The sequence below is a fragment of the Oryza glaberrima genome, chromosome 1 (assembly GCF_000147395.1).
Source record: "Oryza glaberrima chromosome 1, OglaRS2, whole genome shotgun sequence".
Classification (NCBI taxonomy): Eukaryota; Viridiplantae; Streptophyta; class Magnoliopsida; order Poales; family Poaceae; genus Oryza; species Oryza glaberrima.
The window spans coordinates 9963248-9986051 of record NC_068326.1 but is presented as its reverse complement, the minus strand read 5'-3'; the positions used below and the strand labels follow the sequence as shown (position 1 = coordinate 9986051).

The window sequence follows — 22804 nt, the reverse complement described above, 5'->3', positions numbered from 1 at the left end:
TTCCTCCCGGCGCTGTCAGGGGCACGTAAAATTAGAAAACTTTTAACGGATGATTAATAAAGTTTTAATTACTATAAACTTATAAAAAAGTTATTTGATATTTTAGAGCAACATCTATATATATAAAATTTTCATACCAAACATACCATCAGCTTGAAAAGTGTGATAGCAAAAACCGAAATAGACTATACATTTGATCAGAAACGAAAGGGGCCTACAAGCTACTAAACGATCAAACAGTTGGTCGGTCGCTCGTCTCGCTCGGGACCTAATTACTAAAAGGAAAGAAGGAAGGGATCGAAAGACGACAATAAATGAAACAGAAAGACAGCTCCACATACGTAGTATTGATCAGTTACACTCCAATGATTTATGATGGAATAAACCGATCCGTATATGAACTGTATTGAATCAATCAAAAGCAAAGAGATCTTACGTAGAAATTCGCATTTGGCAGCTGGAGGTTTCGTCGGCTAAGGGTACGTGGTCGTGGGGACACCACTGGGCAGAGGACAAGGGTTTGTCCTCACGGACGGTCATCTGCGTTGGCGCCTCCAAGATATGCAGACAAGATGTACTTCTCACAAATCTTTCCTCCTTTTATTATGTGCACGATGGAGATGTACACATGTGCGAGCTCACTCCTGTAATACTATCTCTATTTTTTTTTTTGTTGGTTACTAAAGTTATGTAAACAAAAAAAAAATAGAGGGAGTACATACCTAATGTACTAAACCCAGAGATAAAATTTGTAGACCTCACAATAATTTTTTTTCATGAACGCTAAACGAGATTTGGAGGGAGAGACACATCTTCAAATATTTTTTTAAGAAGAAATTGTGAGCATGATGAGGATTGGACACAAAACCTCGAGATTTAAATCACACACCCCTTGCCACTGCACTATCGAGTGCATCTCAGAGCTCACAAAAAAAATTGATTATTATATTCTTTTAGCTCTCAATAAAAAAATTTGATTATTGATTGGGTGAGGAAAAAACATTTGGGTTAAATCGACCGCTGTTTGCAGCTTACTCCCTCTGTATATGTATAATTATATTTCTAGCACTTTTGTCCTAATAAGTGCACATCTAATGTACTATTGTTCTATCAATCGTTTCTTATTTAAAATTATTTCCATCTTACCTCAATCATCCTACAATTCTAATCGTTCCTTATCTAAATAAGTGAAAGGAGTCAATTTTTCACAAATTTATTGCGCAATGTCATCCGATAAGCATAAACCGTCTGATTACACATATAGATGATATAAGCCACCGGATACTCTTACTAGTAAGATATACCTTCACAATTCTTCAAGAAACTTCTTTTCGCAAAAAGGTACTTCCACATCGCTAGCTTAGAAAAGAAAAGCATTCTCGTGTGTTTGCTGCTTCACGCCGCATCTGCTCAGTGTCACCCCCTTCTCCTTCTCGGTGTAGCTGCTGTTGCCGAATTCAGTGCCTTCGCCTGCTCCACCATTTCTCCCAAGTCGCAGCCTCCCCTCCTTCCTCTTCCTCACCACAGGCATCTCCTCTCCCATGTCATCACTGCCGACTCTTCCCGCTCACCCCGCCGTCGCTGCCACCTCCTCCTACTCCTCCCCGTGACCCATAGGAAGCGGTACCTGCTATCCTTCCCACAAGCGCCTCCTCATTAGAAACACCGGTGCCTTGATCTTCTCCATCCCGACAAGGATAAGGTAGGGCTTCGGTGGCGGCCGTACCTCATGCATAGACAAGGTCTGAACCTCTCCGGTTCTGCTCCTTTCTCTCCTCCCAAACCCTGGCACTAAATCGGCAGTAAGCACCATGGAAAAAGATTCATTTGTGTAAGTTGATTTTAGTGTGATTTTAATTTTTCCGTGCTGTTTGTCACTAAATCGGATGATGGTGGATGTTATTTTAATTTGTATCCATGTTGTTTGTCATTGGTGATACCTTCACTAAATCGGATGGTGGATGTGATTTACAATGCCTAAATTGGATGCACATACCTAATTCTAACCACAACAATTTTTCACAAGATCAAGTTGTCGATAAGGACTCTTGCCAAATGTTCAGTCATGCATGTAATTGAAGTTTTAGCATATATAATTTTGACTGTAATTGTTCAGTATATTAGAAGAATACTGTTATAAGCATTTAGTTCATTAACTTTTTCAGAATGCTAAATTGTATGGTCCTCATGTTTTTATCTAGCTTCCAATTTGTCACAAATAGCTTTTATTTTGTCTAGCTTCCAAACTGTCGTAATAGTAGTTCAATTTTTATCTGTCCATGCTTTTACGTTAATATTTCCATCAATGAACAATATTGCAATACCTTAAGCTCTCTAATTTCCTTTTTGTTTGCATCAAAATTTTGTCAAGCCGTAATCTTTTTTTTGTTTGTTTGTTTGCTCCTCATAGGAGTTGTTCGGTTAATTTAGGCTCATGCCCATAATCCTCATTTAGATCTTTCATTCCCCTCATTTTAAATGAATGTGCAGGGTTTAGGGTCCTATGATTTATAAATAAAGATAAATAAATCAAATTTAAAGTATAATACAATTATCATAAATTACGGTTTAGATATATATGGCTTTACAGCTATACTTCATGTGAAATTAATGATATCGTACACACACTTGTTTGCGTACACAGAGTCACACACTTGTTTACATTGTTAATTATCATTATACATTTAAACTTATTACTATAAACAGGAAGGTTACAGTTGCGCGAACGTACAACTTAATAAGCTAGTTTAATTGAAGGACATATGTTATTTATATTCTCTATTAATTTGTGTTTTATATGCTAGAAAGAAACGTACGAAGGTAGTACTGAATTGTTCTTAAAAAAAAAAAGTAGTACTCCCTCCATTACAAAATAAACCAACCTTAATAAGAATGTGTTACAAGTCACACAATCTAATACCACAAATCTGATTTTTTTTTCAAAATCTATTGTATTAGATTATGTTATATTCTTTTATTTTGGGACAGAACCAGTAATTAATGGACTATAAGGAAGCTCATTGTTGCCGGTTGGGCTGCGCATTTTGTGGTGGGGACAAAGTGAGCGAGAGGATTTACACGAGTACCTCGATGGCTCGATGGTGACGTGTTGGGGGGCCATCGATCGCTGGACGGCTGGAGGATGATGGGCTCAACATAAGCTATTTTCACCTTAGTCAAGGATGTTAGGCTGATTAAACATACAGTACACATATTCCTGAAGATGAGTATGAGGCCGACGAGTCCGGCTAGTGGAGGCCCAACTCTACTTTGTTCCTCTCTGGCCTGCCAACTGTCAAGTCCACATACGGTTTTGAAATGAACGCCACAACGTCGAGGATTGAGGACCCAGCTATCGGGATATTATAGATGGATTCGTATTTAAATCCAAACAAATATGATATTACTTAATTTTATTATTATTGTATAACGATAAATTAATTACGTCTGCGCATGTGCGCCTACTATTAAGTGCTTAGAAAGTATAACAATATGTTCATATTTTAAATTACCTATAATATTTTTTCAAGGTAATTTTTGCTGGAGGACATGGAGTTCATGTTTTATATTTTATATGAAGAAAAAAGAATTAACCTAGTTTACGGAAAAAACGGACTCAAAAAACATACAAATGCATGGTTAATTAAGAAAAAAATAACAAAACACGCATGGAGTGCTATAAAAACTATATTCTTTATCCAGTTGAAACATCTTCTCCCCATCCCAAGTGCCACCCTCGCCATGGGAGGGATAAGTAGTCATATAGATATAGGCTATAGTTCCAGATTCAGAAAAGGAGACCTTGTATCCATCCGACACTGTCCTGCAGTCGCCACAGCTGCCTCCTTCACTGCCGTGGAAGCTAGCTCACTCACATAGCTGGCCCGACAAGGTTAACCCCCCCTCCCCCCCAAAACCGTAGCTCACCACCCCTACCTGCTGAAGGAAGAAGAAGAGGCATCACCGGCGCCATCCTTTTAGCCATGCAGTTTCCAGTAGCAGTAAGGAAGGAGAACAGTGGTGGCTGGTGGGATGGATCGCCACCCATATCACGCCCCTTAGTAGTGATGTAGGGACCATAGGGATCGCAATTTTCTCACAATATTTGACATATAATTATTAACAATATATTTAAAAAAAACCAATCTTCAAAGTTTAGTCTCAAAATATTAAAATTACAATATATCTTCAAATCAACAGAGGTAGTGTTTTTCTTAAGAACGTAGTAATCTTTGGTGCCAAGCTAGAATGGTGTTCGTCTAAATGCGTAAATGCGCTTGTTATATTTTTCTAATGTAAGCAACAACACAATAACAGTGTAGGTACCATCTAAATACATTTCAGTTATATTATAGTTACGTCTGAAAGTTTTTCACTCAAAAAATTGTGGCAGTTTTTTAAGGTAACGCTACATATCGCTTCATAGGTTCATCTCCTCTGATGCAATTATTATCCACATTCATCTTCTTTGCAAAAACTCAAAACTGCAACCTTTTTCTCCATGCATGAACGAGTGCTCCTCTCTGAATATAATGATAAAGAAAAAATTGGAGCATTTCACAATCAACCATTGCATTGCATGCCAGGCAGGCAGGTACTAGAAATCCGGTCCATGAATTTGCCGAGGGCCCAAGATAACAATGGCTACAGTCCAGATTTGCCCGGTGGTTGAAGTGCTCCAAAATAAAAGAAGCTACGCTTGCATGCCCACTCCTGTGAAACTTTGGTTGTGAGATTCTCTAATCTGCGATATGGCCCCCTTTTTGTGAGTTTTTTTATGGGGGAGACCATCTTTTTGCAGCCTTTGTTCACCAAAGAAACATTCTCTGGCAACCTAGCTGAGCTTCTTCTTTCTTTCTCCTCTCTCTCTCTCTCTAGAGTTGCTTGATCTTGTAGCTTTGAAATGAGCAGCAAACAGAGGGGGGAGAGCCTGTAAAGCCAAACAGTGAGGCAGCATAGCACTAAAGTTCTATTGCCTTTATGCATGCACACCATACATTCAGGCTTTGCGGTCCGTGCTTGATGTCACTGTACCTGCTTGTCTGCTTATTTCTTCTTGATCTCTTTTGTGAACAATGCTTATTTCTTTCATATCTTGATCGATGTTTATGGGCATCTGACTAGGCTCAAGTGATGGTTCATCTAATCTAGCTTAGTTTTGTTGCAAGGTTGGGTGCAGGCCTATCATTGAAAATTTTCAGCAGCATTAGACAAGCGTCAGTTTGATAATGCATGGCAAAATTAATGTAGTTGAGACCATGTCTATCTGAATATGTAGAACTCGTGTAGACAAGTAGGCAACAACTTGCATATCTCTCTTGATGATGCATGATTAGGCTTTAGGGATGCAATAATTAGTTCAAGGATGCTATTATACTCACAGGTAGACAGACAAAAAGAAAAATGTGGCTCGTGCAAGCCAAGCAATCTAATTTGCTGTTATAACTTCTGTAGCAGGCATCATAAAGATTTCAGTCCCATTAAGGTACGGCCAGTCCATGCACTTCCTAACAAATGGCTGAACTTTTATGCCATTACTGTATAATTAGAATCCATTTCTTCTACTGTTTTCTCAGCTAACTGAATTAGAACAGTAATTATATACTGTCATCAGACTGGGAAACACGAACATTTGTTGCTCTTTACCTGAGAAAAAAAAAGAGCTTCAGAAATCAGAACCTGCAGCTCCTTTCTTGCAAGTTGAGATAGACCGAACAGTAACACTTTCTGTCAGAAGGAAAAAACACATCCAAGTCTACCCGTCAGACGACGAATGTTTTCAGACAAGAAGTTCGCTGAAAACATGCGCGCCAATCAGTCGCTCTCCTTTGATGTCCAATCACATGTGGTCCATTTCACAGTAGTGCTGCTTGCATCCAGCATGCTTGCTTACAGCGGCAAAAGAGAGAAGAGCACACCAAGAGATCAGGGCAGAGGTATGGTCCTGCGATTGGTTTGCTATTCCCTGTTCATGATCTGAACAGCTCTCTAATAATGCAGGTTTGTTGCTTGGAGGCCATGTTGGATTGGATCATCCTTTTCTCCTTTTTGGGAATATAAATATATAATATATGTCTTGTGCCTTGTGAAGATCATGCCCAGAGATGCAGCTATATATGTAGCGGAAATATACATAGAAAATCCCATAAAAAACAGAACTAAGGGCCCTTTTAATTTAGAGAAAAAATATAGAAATTTTAGAGCATTCTAATCCTATAGAAAAATTTCCTATAAAGCCCTTTGAAACAAAGGATCGAATCATGTCATATCCTTTGAAATTCCTATGAAATAGACTATACTATGGAGATTTAGGAGAAAATTTAGCAAGAACTTCAACCTCTTGAAAACTTTCCTTCGAGTCTATCTCTCTATTCGATTTTTGTGTTTTTTCTGCAGTTCAATCAAATGGTCATTCTTTTGTTTTTTCTGTATTTTACAATTTTCTATTTTTGCACTTGTATTTTTATTAGAATCCTACATTTTTTCTATTCCTCTATTTTTTTCATTCCTACGATTTAAAGGGGCTTAAAAGTTCTCTAAATTTATAAAACAGTTATTAGAGATAGATGGTAGGCATAAAATACATTCATACTAAACCTCCAATTTAAACTCAACTTAATTTAGGAGAAAAAATAATTTTCAGATAATAGTGTTATCTCAGGCTACTGCTGCATGCCAGGCTAATTTCTGCAGGGAGCAAACGGAATAATGTCAGTAGTGTTGTCAGAGTTCAGGTGAAATGTTCTGTGCGCAGTCACGGTTCACTTGTTACTCCCTCCGTCTTATTTCTTACTTTCTCCGTTTTATTTAAATTTTTTTATAATTAACAGTTTTATTGTTATGAGATAATAAAACATAAATATTGGCTTATATTTTAAATTTTTTTTAAAAAAATAAATAAGACAAACAATCAAAGTTGAGCGAAAATAATTATGGCTGCACTTTAAATGAGACAAAGGGAGTATTTTGTACTAATCTAGAATGTGACATAATGTATAACAACAAATATAGAGAAGTTTTTGTCTTAAAATATTTGGACAAGCTCTTGTTTCAAAATAATTTTATTTCTAGCCTCTAACCTTTGTGTTAAAATAAATTCACTTTTAACTCTTAATCCGCAAATCGAGGAATTTGTACTTACCTTTTACTCATCCTTACCAACCCACACACTAAAAGTCTAAAACTACTTTCCTATTAATAAAGGATACTTTAGTTTTTTCTTCTATTTTGTTTTAAATACCTAAGGTTAAAGATAAAGTTATTTTGGAACGGAGAAAGTGTATTCACACATATGCATGCTAGTCTGTGTATGCCCTTCACAAGTAGTATGGAATAATGGTTTTCTTTAAAAAATAATAATAATTTCCTCTTTTTTTTGCTTTAAAATGTACTCCTATATGCTATTGTCAGGGGTAACTATTTTTCTTCATAACTAATGTTGATTTTCATATACAAACCAAATTAATGATCGATGCCCAAAATCATATATATATATATATATATATATATATATATATATATATATATATATATATATATATATATATATATATATATATATATATATATATATATATAGAGTATTATATATGTTGCCTGAACTCTCTGGATAAGCTTATGCTATAATTAGTTTTCTGTTTTTTTAATTTACGGGATTTGATCCACCACTTCTTGGTTACTCAATTGTTAAGACATCTCTGTCAACCAACTCACACTGTAGCATATAAACACATGCATGCAACGAACACACATGATGAATATATAGTATGTGCTTTGAGAGTTTGAGTACAGAATATTATTAATTGATGTCGTCATTTTTACCATCAAGGAGATGTAACTCAACTCGATTGTAGCCTGTACTTTATCCATGCATGTGGGGCATTTTCGATGGGTCAACTTTTACTACATGATATTATGACCTCATGGTTTTGGTCGTTGAACACTGCACGAAGTAAATTTTGGAAATACACGTGACAATTAGCTTATGTACATCATGTTTATTAGAATATTTATTTATGGTTGAATAGGAGATAGAAAATGCATGAAAGTTCTAAAATGCCTATGGGCCTATATTTATGGTCTTACATCTCTCTATCTCTATAGTTAGATGCCATTCATCCTCAGCCCAGGGCCGGCGACACCGACCGACCTCACTTAGTGGTCCTTATACCCGTTCAACGAGCCGGCAAGGGCAAACCTGGGACGCGCCGCTCCATGTGTACTTCTCGCAACACAGCGCGGGTGCTTGGCCGTGGACGTGTTGCAGCTCAAGTACCTCGATGAGTGCAACTGGCCATTGTTGTCCATGTCAATACACGGGCACGCACTCTACCCAAAGGCTACACTGGTGCCTGGTGGTGCAGGGCGACACGAAGCTGGGAGGGATCGGAATGACAACGTCAAAGGGAAGCAGGTTGGACACGGGTGGCGCCTGGTGATGTGAGGTGGTGTCCACGAAGTACATCAGTGGCGGCACCATGGTTGAGCCGGCATGGGTCCTGTTCGACCGGGAGATCAACTGCATGGCGAAACATCTGTTGCGCTCGGTGAGGGAGTGGTTGTGGTTGTTGCGCTCGTCGGCAAGGGGCCGATGGGGCCAAGCTAGGATGAAGGGCAGCCAGAGATAGAGATAGATAGATGAGAAATCTGACATGTGGACTCGGGGGAATTTCAAAACTTTCACTCGGTTTCTCTATCCTATTCAACCATAAATGAATATTCTAATGGGTGCAGTGTTCATATGCTAATTTCCATGTTTACAGAGTTCCTTTTCCAAAAGTTACTTTGTGCAGTGTCCTATAGCTAAAACCACAAAGTCACGATGTCTTGTAGCAAAGCTTACCTTTGACAATGGGCTTCTAGAGATGTTTGATGTTATTGCAGAGCTGACTATGCACCATTTGGTTTGTTTGGCATGGTTCCAACTTCTTATCAGAGTTCTTTTAAAAAATATACTCTGAAGATTAAATTAAAGTGTCTTAATACTCTTATATGCTCTGAACAAGACATATATAAAACGTCTACCAGCAGCCCTAACTCAATCTCCGATTTTAGTGGTCAGTACGTCGTATACGTACACATTTCAACTATTACATCTACGGACAAATTAAATCTTTTAGACAAAGTGAGTTCAGAAGTTGGAATTGATCATAAAATTACTTCCAATTACATAATAGGAGTATCACGTACCAGCGTGGCTACCAGCTGCAGCGACTGTCGAGCATACATACCCTCGGTGGTTTGGAATGTTATACTTCCTATCCAACTCTCGTCGGGCACGGAGGATCGTCTTATCTGGTGTTGAACAAGTGACCAATGTTACTAGCAAACTCGTCTTACCAGGTGTTCTTTCTCGGTCAGCACTCCTTTGTTTGTGCCGATCTGCTTTGGCAAGCAAAAGGTCCCGCCAAATGTAAGTTTTTATTATGATTTATGTTTCAGCAGCGCTATTGGACGTGTTGTTATGCAAAAACGTGGTATCGATAGCCACTCAGTCTGTTCTTTTTGCACTCAACATCTTGAGACGGCGAACCACATCCTACTCGACTGTGTGTTCACTCGTCAGGTCTGGCACCCTGTGTTGTCGTCCCCTGGCTAGGTTGTCCTCACTCCTCCCTGTGGTTGCTCACTTCAGGTATGGTGATCACCGTCTTCTAGGGCCTGTTTGCCTAAGCATCTTCATGTGGGCTTCGACTTCCTAGTCCTCCTAGTCTCTTGTCAGCTGTGGAAGGAGCTGAATTCTAGTGTTTATGATCTTTCACTTTCCTTGGTCTCAATGGTTCTGGAGCCAATCCTTCTGGAAGGTCGTATATGGTCTTCTGCTGGCGCTGTTGCTTAATTTTGGGGGCTTGTTAGAAGTGTAGTGGGGCTCTGCCACCACCTTCCCGCTTTATAGGAGCAAGCATTTAATTGTAGTTTTTTTTTCTTTTACCTTAACTAGAAAGGTAGCCCGCGCACATGCGTGGGACACCTTATTTAATGTTGCTTGAATTTTAATTATGAATACTTATGTGTGGATGAGTATTTCTTAAAATATTTTTTTACTCTATTCTGAACATGTTTTTTTATCAATAATTTATTTGAGATTGTTGTGAATGTTGCTTTTAATTTTCTTCCAATTACCTTTCAACATATAAATTCTAAATCAAATTTATTTAAACCATGTGGTTTTTAATTTATGAGAAACTATTGTTTCACAACAATAGTGTTGCTTCATATGGAACTATTATGTGTACCATGTGTGTGTGTTTTTTAGAAATTAGCATATCTTACATTTGGAGTTTATAAACCTTAATCAACAAATTTTCTTGTATGTTATAGATGTCTTTATTCTATCTGTTCAATGGCAGACTTGTATTTACTTCTTCTCCCTCCTCTTTTTTTTCTCATATGATCTCTTATATTATGTGGAGAAAATGAATTTAGTTTGAAATAAGAGCAGAAATAATTAGTATGTTTAGAGAATTTATAAATATGTAAGCACCATAGACTAAAGTACATTTTTGTTAAGTAAGTTCTTGTTATGAAATGTATTTTTAATGCATGAATTCTCATATATAACTTTAGTATTGTTTATGTTTCCTAATTAACCAAACTTAGTATATACAAAATACCCACACACCATACGTATTTAATAGAAATCAAAGGGGAGAAAACACGACGTGTACTCCATCCGTTATTTTACTTAATATTTAGGGTGTAGTCTACAAAACGTACAACTTATACATGATTTGGTAAATTGAATTGACATTTTAGATTATCCCCGTATAGTCCGAATAGATTGGAATCCACATGATAAGTATATTTATATGATCATATAATCCATATTGTTATTTTTTATCATGATTTGTCATAATTCTCGATTGCCATGCAAGGCCCCGGTTGTGACTTGCTACTTGTTGATATTGTAAATCTAATTCAGTCGCGCATATTTGTGAACTGATTTGGGCCAAATAGAGTGCACCCTACATAGTAAGCATATTTATGTGATGATATTACCCATATCATTAAATTGTTTTTTCACGTTTTGTTATAATTCTCAAATGCTATGTAAAGCGCAAAGATACGACATGTTTCTTGTTATATTGTAAATCTAATTTAATGGTACATATTATTATAACCGATAAAGAATATATAGTGATATATACTCCATACTGTCATCTTTTTTTATAATTTTCATGTCCGTTTGGATACAGATCAAGAATAAAAATATGACCTAAAATATAATTTTATTTTACAGATTAAAGTATAGTCAATATAGATCATAAATTAAGTTAATGGTAAATAATATAATTTAGTAAACTTTATTTTCAAACATATTAGAGCTATTTTTAGTTATTTATGATTATAATGTGATATATGACACTATAACATATGTTTTCATGTTTTTTTTGTCTGTGAGATATAACGCAATTGGTCAAATCGATATGAACTGATTTAATTCTAAAGAATATAATTGTGGTCGAATAAAAAAATTGTATATATAATTTAAAAATTACAATAGTTTATTTATTATTTATATACTACATTTATCTCAAATAATGTATGGAAAAAAGGAGTTAAGGAGAGGGAAGAGGGGCTCCACATTATCTGCAATTAGTGAGTGTGGCTGGTTAGTTACCTATGGTGGAACTTACCCACCTAGGTTTAACATCTAGACTTGACATGGGTCTCATATTTATGGCTAATTATTTTTTAGTAGGCAACGTTTCTATCAATAGCGAGGCGTTTATGATGACTTCACTAATTTGAAGATATATCATTGGCTCAGTCTCTCGAATATGTTTTCTATGGATAAGTGTACACGTGTGTATATAAACTCATGTGTTTGTATATATGTTTCTCCTAAAAAAGCGGCATGCATTACCTTTCCAAAATGATTATCTAAAAAATCAATTAACAAATTTCTGGTGGCAAAGCACGCAGCATCAAGACGTCTTGACTAAGTGCTCAAAAATAAACTGACAGCACCCAAATACCCGATGTTAATTAGTGAATATATTCCAAGAGGCAAGAGCTTTGATATATCGCTTTGTTGTATAAGCTAGTAGCAACAGATCAGAATACGAACAACATCACCGAGGAGTAGTATAAAATTGTAGGTAAAAAAGCGAAATTATATGCTTAAAAAAATAGAGAAGTGGAAGGCTATGTTAAGAGATCAAACAATAAAAAGATGGAAGTTGCTGCTTGCATCACTCACCTGTTTGATATGATTAGGATTGTTTCAACCTTGGTTGTTGCTGCTCGTTCCTGAAAAAATGTAGATGGATGTCGTTAATATTGGTCGAAAAAGTAAGCTAGAGGCGCATTGCTTTCTTTTCCTATGGCTTTGCATCTGAAAATTTATTTGTTGATTTTTTTTTTCGGGAGAGAAAGAACTGATTCTCTGCATTTGTTTACTCCTAATTAATTATTTTGGTGGGACCAAAGCATGAAACCGTCATATATTACGGAGGAGAGATGAGAATTTAATGTAGTGAGATTTAGCATCCGTGAAAATTTCATCAGGCCCTGGTAATCAAACAGAAACATGAAAAATTCAGAAACTAACTATTGAGGGCAATATTCATGAATCTGAACCTAACTCTGTAAATAGTTTAGAGCAGTTAGTGATATTCACTTTTTTGACGCAAAGGTGATATTCACTTAAAAAGTTTTCGATGGTATAATTTTTTGGATGATGGAAGCACACACCCAGGCTCCTGCATTAAATCTACAACGTCGGTTTTCTTTCCAAGAATTAATACTGCGGTGATTTTTTCGGGAGAGAAATAACTGATTCTCTGCGTTTGTTTACTCTTAACTAATTATTTTGGTGGGACCAAAGCATGCAACCATCGTATATTAGGGTGGAGAGGTGAGAATTTAATCTAATGGTCAAAACTGATGGGTCCACCGAGTTAAGTGAAAATCAATGATTAGATGTTTATCTAATTTATTATTAGAGCGCCACTTGGCAGCTTGGGAGCGTTTTTAAGGGTACCATGTGTCGACTTAGGAGCGTTTTTAGGATGTTTCATGGAATTTTAGTATATTATAGAAGATTAGTAATCCTTTTTTCGTTATTCCTCATCTTTAGGCAATGGTACTCTCGTGATCTACTAATATACTTGGAAGGTAGCTTGGATCGACTAAGTTGCAAGGAAAGCAGTAACTAAACAAGTAGCATCTCTCATACTTTCCTCTACGGTGACAAGTTATGAAAAAAAATACCAATCAAAATTATTTAATGTATAAGAGAAACTTTTTTATAGTTATGTTATTAGCGATCGATTTAAAAGTCAATATAAAAAATAAACTATAGTAAAAAATCCTTAAAATTAATTAAGTTCTAAAATTTAAATTTTAATCACGTCGAATAAGCCAACAAGCAAACAGCCAATCAGCCAAAAAAGCCAATGCAATGCACAGTCAAATCGACACGACATCAAGTATCGGTAATTTTATCGATATCGATAAGAAAAAAGATAATCTTAATTATCGATCGTACACCATTGTAGCACATACAGAGTACTATAGGAGTATTTACGCAAACCTGCGGCTGGCGGCTATAAAGTGACAGCATTGATGCATCACTTTTCAAGACAGGAAGTACATGGGCAGTACTATGAATCGATCTGCTTAAAATAACTACTACTCCAGGCTAGTACCACTCATAGGAGTATGATAAAATAAAACAAGAAGGGTTAATGGACTCCAGAGTAGGAAACTGGTCAGCCAAATCTTACGTAGGTACCCAGCATGTAGTGGAGACTGGATGCATTTCAAACTAATGGCCTTTTTTAGATCACACCTAAAATTTTACACCTTGTTATACATTGAACGTTTAAACACCTGCATGAAGTATTAAATATAGGCTAAAAAATAATTAATTGTATAGATTACGACTACTTTACGAGATAAATCTTTTAAGCCTAATTGCTGCATGATTTGACAATGTGGTGCTACAGTAAATATGTGCTAATGATGGATTAGTTAGGATTAATAAATTTGTCTTGCGATTTACAGACAAATACAGTAATTAGTTTTTTATTAGTACCCGAACACCCGATGCGAACACCCCATGCGACACCCTATATAATACCTGATGTGACACGCCATAACTTTACACCCCTGATCTAAACACCCCCCTAAAACAATATATACATGGATTGATCTTTTGTGAAAGAACTCCAACTAGTTCATTTCAAACTAATTAAACTATAAAAAGTTGAAACGAAAAAAAGAGAAACAAATTTGAAAAATGAAGAAGCAAAGTGAGTTCTTGTTAGAGGACGAATTTAGCTTATTAGCTACACGGAAAACGAGAAAAACGATTAGTATATGATTAATCATTAATTGTGTATTAATTATTAAAAATTTAAAAAATATATTTATTGATTTTTAAAGCACTTCTCATATAGGAAGTTTTCACACGAGACACACTATTAAGCAGTACGAAAAACGTGCTAATGGGAAGTAGTTAACTAATCTCAAATAATTAAGCGCTTAGAATAGGCCCTAAGGCCGAGTTCATATATGTGCTTTTCACTGCATGGAAAACAAGGTAAGGATTGAGGTATATGATTATTTATTTGCTTTTTAAAAGAAACTTTGATTAAAAAATCTCAAAAATTTACACTGTCTACTAATTCGGAAAGTGTGCTAACGACAAAAGAGGAAACTTACTGTTTGGAGCTGAAAAGAATGCAGCCTGAGGCGAAGCTTCTTTTAGTCCACAGAGTGGACTTTCTATCTAATTAAAGGAGGGTTTGTTCTTGGAAATCAGGGATGCAATATAAGTATATGTGGATTATAACCATGTCTTTAATCTCATGGAAGTTAGGCAGACTTATTTAAAAAAACAAATTCGACATATATATTTCGTGAACATCATGCATGCATGGGTTTTAAGATTATGTATATTGTATCTCAACACACACCTAGCTAGTTATTAAGTGAAGTAATTTAATTAGACCTCCAAGAAATACAGGATTTTTCCAATTTTCGCGCCAATTGGACAGATTCCTACGAAAGTACTGTGAATTCTTCGACGAAACATCAAATTATACATCGTGAAAAAAATATTAGTTACTAAAACAGTTAAAAGAAAATTTATAAGAAAGTAGCATACAAAGAAGCAACATCAGAAATATACAGATGAAACATCCTGATGAGAACGGAGGGCAACATTAAAAAAAATCATAAGATTAAAAATAAAAAAAGTGAAAAATAGTCAAATCGTATCCTATATATTTGAAATGTTTCTCTCTCATGCATAAAACATAGAAATTCATTGGTCGAAAGATATATATTTCTTTCATAAAATAAAATTATCTGATATATTTTTAAAAAGATTTTGATTACAACAAATACAATTAATATATTTGTATTAATTGTAAATAAGGTATATATACTTCATAATTAATACCTCTATCTCTCTCTCTCTCTATATATATATATATATGTATGCTCCCTAAGGAACAAGGATCACAGAAAAATATGCAAGTTTTGTGCAGCGTGCAGGTGCTTTTTTGATAATGACCATATAGCTCCTAGATATACGGTGGTGTCAGTGCCATATCGCTTTACATGAATTTTGTAGCAACAATATAATTAGCTGATTTCCATAGAATTTCTGGACAAAAAAAGGAAATCCTTTTGCTTCCAAAGCGCTGTAAGAGATGGCTGCTTGTGTTCATGCCTCTGTTAAAAGAACGGCCAAAAAGGAAAAGGGAAAGGTGTATAGCTAGATTGCATTTTGTTGTTTGAATTATGCCTACCTAGCATGCATTGTTCAGATATCTATGCATGTCCTTGTTTGCCAGAGGCCGACCAGCTAGCCCAACTAGCAAAACCGAAAAGAAAATGTTGGGTCAGTTTCTACCAGGGGATAAGAAAAGCAGCGAGCATACAATTTTAAATAAAAGCAGGGAGTTAGGATTCAGGAAGCATCATGCAATAGCCGGTAGAGGGGACCAAATTAAAAGAAAACATATGAAAAGAACGAGAGTGAAGAAAGCATGGTAAATGCAATAGAGCAGAGAGAGAGAGAGAGAGAGCAACAGCAGTAGCAAAACTACGGCCAACCGTGCATGACTGGCTTGTGTTACATTGCAAGGTTCATACTGCAAATGGAAGCTAACCACAAGCAAGCTGAGCCGCAAAGCGAGCAAGGTAGCAGTCACAAACCCTATGTCCCTAGTCCCTACCTAATCCTAGCTTAGCTTGGGAACCAGAAAATTAGCTAGTGTAGTAGCTGTTGATCGATCAACAAACGTACGAGTAGTAGTACTAATTAAAAGAAGTACTACACAGACCACAGGTTTCATGGTAGCGAGATGCATGGAAGCTAAGAACACACTCAACCATGGGAGATAATTAAACCATGGTTCATGGAAGTCGGTCGATCAGCTCCCGATCGAGTCGATCTCGAAGGATCTATCTCACACTCTCCATATGCAATTTGCAGAGAAATGCATGCTCGCTCACTGGCCGCTACAGCCTACAGAGACCGACAGAAAGCAATGACACACATATGCACGCAACGCTAGCTGCAACTGGGAGGGGAATACTCTGCATGTGTCTGTGTAGCGCGCGCGCATGCAGAGACCCGGCGGCGGCAGTGGAAATATATATATATACATAATCAATTGGGCAGGGAGAGGAGGCTTGGCTTAGCTGTGTGACTGGCTATAGGATTAGGAGGAGGAGGCAGCCGTGGGTGGGCTACGTAGTGGCCGCGGTAGTGGCCGTGGTAGCGACGCTAGTGTGTGCCTCTACCTTTATATATAGCTCTCTCTCTCCCGCGCTTCGCTTTGCATGCGCTTTTCCACCCAGCGTCCAGCGATTGACCTCGCCACCACCACCGCCCTTGTCTGATCGCGTGCGTGCGTACGTGCGTGCGCCGACCCATCCACCCATCGCGCCGCGCGCGCGCGGCGATCGATCAGCTGAGAGTCCAGGCGGCGGCGCGCGCGCGGGGGCCGGCGGGGCGGTGGATCCACCGAGGCGCGCGCGACTACCGACGGGGCGGACAGGGGGATCGGTCGGCCAGCCGACCGGCCACCGAGGCGGGAGAGGCGCGCGCATACGTACGTGGAGCATATGGATGAATATCCCTGTATACATGCGTGCGTAGGAGTATGCGCGTGTGGCCAGGTTGAGTACTTGAGTTGCGGCTGTAACTTTCCGTCCGAGTCCCTTTGAAAAAGTCAAACACCTGCTCTCTCATGCTCTTAACGCTTTAGAGTTTCATATTATAAAACTTTATGTATAGATTTATGAGTATCTATATAAATATAGACAATACTAGAAAGTCTTATAATATGAAACGGATCGGAAGCACTATTATAGACAGTGACATGTGAAGCAATAGAAAGGTGGGACCCACATATCAGTAACAGTAATGGTACTGATACTATGATAGAGGATTCTCACCCGGTCTAAACATACCATACCAAAGCTAAAAACATCAATTTTTTTCATCCAAACAGTTAAGTCTCTAACGTTGACTAATAATGAACCGGAGGGAGTATATTTTTAGGAATGGACTAACTTAGAGTGGTGGAGCTTGGCCTTATATTAGGAATGAAAAAGAACTAGATTTGGAGAAAGAGACCCTCGCTCCAAATATTTTTTAAGAAAAAATTATGAACGTATTAGAGATTGAACCACACATCCCTTATCATATTATAAAACTTTATGTATAGATTTATTAGTAGCTATATAAATATAGACAATACTAAAAAGTCTTATAATATGAAACGGATCGGAAGCACTATTATAGACAGTGACATGTAAAGCAATAGAAAGGTGGGACCCACATATCAGTAACGGTAATGGTACTGATATTATGATAGAGGATTCTCACCCAGTCTAAACATACCATACCAAAGCTAAAAACATCAATTTTTTTCATCCAAACAGTTAAGTCTCTAATGTTGACTAATAATGAACCGGAGGGAGTATATTTTTAGGAATGGACTAACTTAGAGTGGTGGAGCTTGGCCTTATATTAGGAATGAAAAAGAACTAGATTTGGAGAAAGAGACCCTCGCTCCAAATATTTTTTAAGAAAAAATTATGAACGTATTAGAGATTGAACCACACATCCCTTATCATATTATAAAACTTTATGTATAGATTTATTAGTAGCTATATAAATATAGACAATACTAAAAAGTCTTATAATATGAAACGGATCGGAAGCACTATTATAGACAGTGACATGTAAAGCAATAGAAAGGTGGGACCCACATATCAGTAACGGTAATGGTACTGATATTATGATAGAGGATTCTCACCCAGTCTAAACATACCATACCAAAGCTAAAAACATCAATTTTTTTCATCCAAACAGTTAAGTCTCTAATGTTGACTAATAATGAACCGGAGGGAGTATATTTTTAGGAATGGACTAACTTAGAGTGGTGGAGCTTGGCCTTATATTAGGAATGAAAAAGAACTAGATTTGGAGAAAGAGACCCTCGCTCCAAATATTTTTTAAGAAAAAATTATGAACGTATTAGAGATTGAACCACACATCCCTTATCATATTGTCTTATAAGTGCATGTTCGACCTACAACTGATAGGGCTTAAGCGCTATACTTAGCATCATAATACTATTTAAATTTTACAAAATCATCACATAATTTCTTACCAAAGAATAAAAACCCGGTTCCTTCGGCTATAGGCGTACGTGGATTTTACCTGACTCCACCGTGGCTAAAAACTTTTATTTTCTTGCTGGATCGACTGAACGCATAATAATCCTGATAAATTAGAAAATGGATCCACAGGTCAACACAAGCATCGTTCCAATTCCAACAGCCTTACAATGTTGGCGCTAAGACTTTGGAACCTATAGTAGTTCTGCCGCTATAAATAGTTTTTTGAACGACTCGCACGAGACGATGCGAAGTAAAAATTATAAGATTATAACTCTAGAGGGTCATAACCAGGAGAAAGAAAAAAATATACCACCACACACACTGCAGTGCCAACACACACGACCAGGAGAAGGTTAGCACCGGACCGGCCGCCGTTAAGCGTGACCGGCCGCCGCTAGATCAACAAAGGAACACAGACGAGATCGCCCTACAGCAAGGGGGTGCCAAAACGACGTCTTCAAGAAGAGAAGCGACGGAAGACCACCGCCGCCGTCCATCAGGGCTCAAAGGAGTCAAGACTGGGCTTTCGCCCGGCAATCACCCTTGAGGGGTGAGACAGCACGACAACGCCCTCAGGAGGGGGAATTCATCGTTGTCGGTCCGGCCAAGGCCGGGCTGGGTTTTCACCCGCCGCTCACCACCTGCGAATCTACGGCTGATGCACCGATGCTCCAGCACCACTCAAACTCTGCCGACATGTGGGGCCCTGCACCGACGCCCCCGCCGGCCAGCTTCGTGCGCCGAAGACCGCGCCACACCCACCGGCAGCTCCACCACGCACCGAGGTCGCCTCTTCCACCGCCGGCCGCGCCTCTCGCGCCAAGCCGGCCTCCTCCACCGGACGCGCCTCTCGCGCCAATCCGGCTTCCCTCCATCGGCTGCGCCTCTCACGCCAAGCCGGCCTCCATCTCCGCCGCCCGCGCCTCTCGCGCCGAGCCAGCCTCCGCTGCCATCGGCTACGCCACTCTGCATCCAGCCGGTCTCCGACCCCTCCTCCAAACAATGCTGCACCAGCCGATGCAGCCGTCTGCCACGCCCTCGGCAAGCCGTCCGAGGCCGTCATGCCTCCTCCCACCACCGTCACGGTCACCACCTCACCGTCGCCGCCGTCACCTCACACCCAACTCCTTCTCCGCCTCCACTGCCGCATCCTTCGACGTTGCCACCGTCTCCTCAGTCACAGCCGCTGCAAGTCGGCCGCCGTCGCTGATGCCGCTGTTACCAGCCACCGATGCCAGCAGTCGTCATCGCAAACCGCCGGCACCGCCAACGCAACCGCCCCAACGCCGTTGCCGAGCTCTCCGCTGCCGTCGCGACCGCCACCGAGGCAAAACCATCTCCAGCGCCTGGATCCAGTCGCCAATGCCAGCCTCACCGCCAGATCCGGCCTCCGTCGCCAGCCTCGCCGCCACCTCCATCCCCGCCGCCATCTCCAACCCCACCGCCGACGCCCCCAGCAAGAGAAGCAGCACGCCACCAGCACGCACGCCATCCCTGTCGCCATCGCCGCCTCTCCCGCCACCGTCGTCGCCTTCCCCGGTGCCAGCCGCCACCAACTGCCGCCGCCACCCCGCCACCTTCCATCCCCGCCGCCACCACCACAAACTGCTGCCGCCACCTCACACCGAACCGCCACCGGCGGCCTCCCCGCCAGATCCAGCCGTGGCGGCCCGGATCTAGGCGGTCTTCACCGTCCCGCGCGTGGCCCCCCACCACGACGGGAGAGGAAGACGAAGACGAGGGTGAAGCCCCGCCGCCGCCGTCCTTGCGGCCGCGCGGCTTTGCCGGCGGCCGCTCGGGCGGCGGCGAGGCGGTGGAGGGAGGAGGAGGGATGAGCGGGCAACGCCGGCGGTTTCCGCCTCCCGTTTCGCCTGTGGGGGAGGACGACGCGGGTGCGCGGTCTTAATTGCCGCTATATATAGTTGCTGGCATGGCCAAGAGAATCGCCCCGGCCTGTCTGACCTAAGCAGAAGTACTAAGTCTTAGCGCCGTCTTCGTTGTCACCGAGCTTTTGCAGCTTGCCGCTAAATAAGCTAATCTTATTTTGCTCAAATATCGATCTTACAAGCATTAAATGATATTGTACTTATATATGGTCATCTAATTTAGGCTTGCTAGAACGAGGCTGGCACCAACCATTTTGAAGATCTCAGGTTAGAACGAGAACGGTGGTAAACCTCGGGATGTCATTTATAGAAGCTTTGACTGAAAGGGCTTCGACTTCCTTGCCATTCTGGTTATCTGGCACATGTAAAATAAACATTGAACGGAGTTCTGTCACAAGTGCCGCCAACAGTAGTGGGACGGATTCTGCAAGAAGGACGGCAATAGGTGTAGGTGGAGGCTAATATACCAATCCTGTCTAGGCTAGCCATGAAGTAGCTTTTTCAATCCTCCCCATCCCACACCCTTCGGTGTGTTATAGATGTATGCTATTTTTTTCTAATATATTGACATGTAAAGTTTTTTATGTTCGTGGAAAAAAAATCTCAAGTTGATAGTAAGGCTATCTATAGGTCTGCATTGACCCTGCCATGTTATCGTAGCTATTTGTAGTTGCACCGTCAGAATAATTGATACTGATATACATTACATTCTAAAATACATTAATTATATGTAGAGTTGACCTCCGGTTTATCTCCAGGGATAGGTTTCACAAATCAGTTTGTTAAATTAGTTTTCCAAAAGGACGAAATGCGAAGATTACACAGGTGAGTGCGACCTCCTCGATCGAGACATGCATAGTTACAAGCATATCATACACATGCACATGCGGTTTGGGTGGGAATTGTGAGTGGCGGTCGGAGATTGCCTCGGGGACGGGGCTCCTTCCAAGATTGAGTGCCGCCGCCTCTCGCATCGTATGCCTATACTCTCCCAGTGCTCTTGGCCGGTTATCTGATCTGTCCATGTCGATGTCTCCTGAGACCTGAGTGCCTACGTGTCACGCGCTGCTGTTCCAACCTGGCATTCTGGCAGTTCATAACGAAGATACCAGAACATTCCATGCATCCAATGCAGTATGCATATTACTCCCTCGATCAACAAAAGTTATACATATTGGGTTGGTTTGGTCTGTGGCCTAAATAGGCCATACCAAATTTTGTCAGTGCCAAATTTTGTCAAGTTTTGGCATGACTAATTTTGGTAAGGCAAAGTTGTGTTTGGATTGAAGCCAAAATAACCTAAGTTCACTATTGAAATGGCCTATTTTCTTAGATATGCCAAAATTTGGCTTCAAACCAAATATATACTAAACACTATTGAAATTGTCAAATATTGGTAAGCCTAATTTAGGCCTCAAACCAAACCAGCCATTACTTTTAACACCATGACCAAGAAGAAATTAAATCACCTTGAATATTACAAAATCAAGTAGTAAATGCAAACATGTAACCAATGAGTATTTAGATGAGTCCTTGAGGTTCTAATAAAACATTTAATTTATCTCTTCATTTAAGTCTTAAATTTATAAAGATTACAAATAGGAACAACTTATTTGAAAAAACTTAAATGTGAAATAGGTGTAACTTTTATTGACGAAGGGAGTACAAAGTACTGTACATGTACTAGCTAAGCTACTGTAATTGTCTGCTTCGGTATCTATCTTGTCGATCGTAGTGTCATTGCTAGTGGCTCGTATAGATCGTGGGTTTGCACTACTTCATGCAAAAACCGGTTTGTTACGTACGCTGACGTCAGATGATGTCCGGGCCCGGCAGCAAATTATGCTCCAATAATCACCGGATGGAGTTCATCAAATCATTAATCAATTCGAGCGGCTTCTTCGACTGCAAATCTATGTTGATTACAACCACACAAAGGCAAATACTATATCTAATTAATTGACAGACCACAGATGAATTGCCGGCAGCAGGGGACGACTCATGGCCATGACGAGCGGTTTGTTGGTGATGAATTGATGATTCGCAATAATTTACTTGTACACCACAAACATAAACTGCGAATTGTCACCTCAGTGGTGCATTAGCTCTGCTACCCAATTCAGTGCTCCGTAATGATACGAGTATCTGGTCTCTGATACACTACTGTTCCTCTACTTGGGCGCACAACTCTGAACCATGCATCTCCAGAGCTCAGCCGCTAGCTCACCGATCAGATCGATCGATCATTTCCTGATCCCACTTAG

General features: G+C 39.7%; 1 long non-coding RNA gene across 1 annotated transcript; it reads right to left on the bottom strand.

Annotated features, from left to right (window-relative positions):
* Positions 1 to 5776: 5776 nt before the first annotated feature.
* Positions 5777 to 16540, bottom strand: LOC127759959 (uncharacterized). The gene is made up of 3 exons (XR_008015031.1): positions 15765 to 16540; positions 12203 to 12252; positions 5777 to 6110 (listed from the first exon to the last, which is right to left on the bottom strand). It is a non-coding gene; the product is annotated as an uncharacterized LOC127759959 (long non-coding RNA).
* Between the last annotated feature and the right edge of the window lie 6264 nt (positions 16541 to 22804).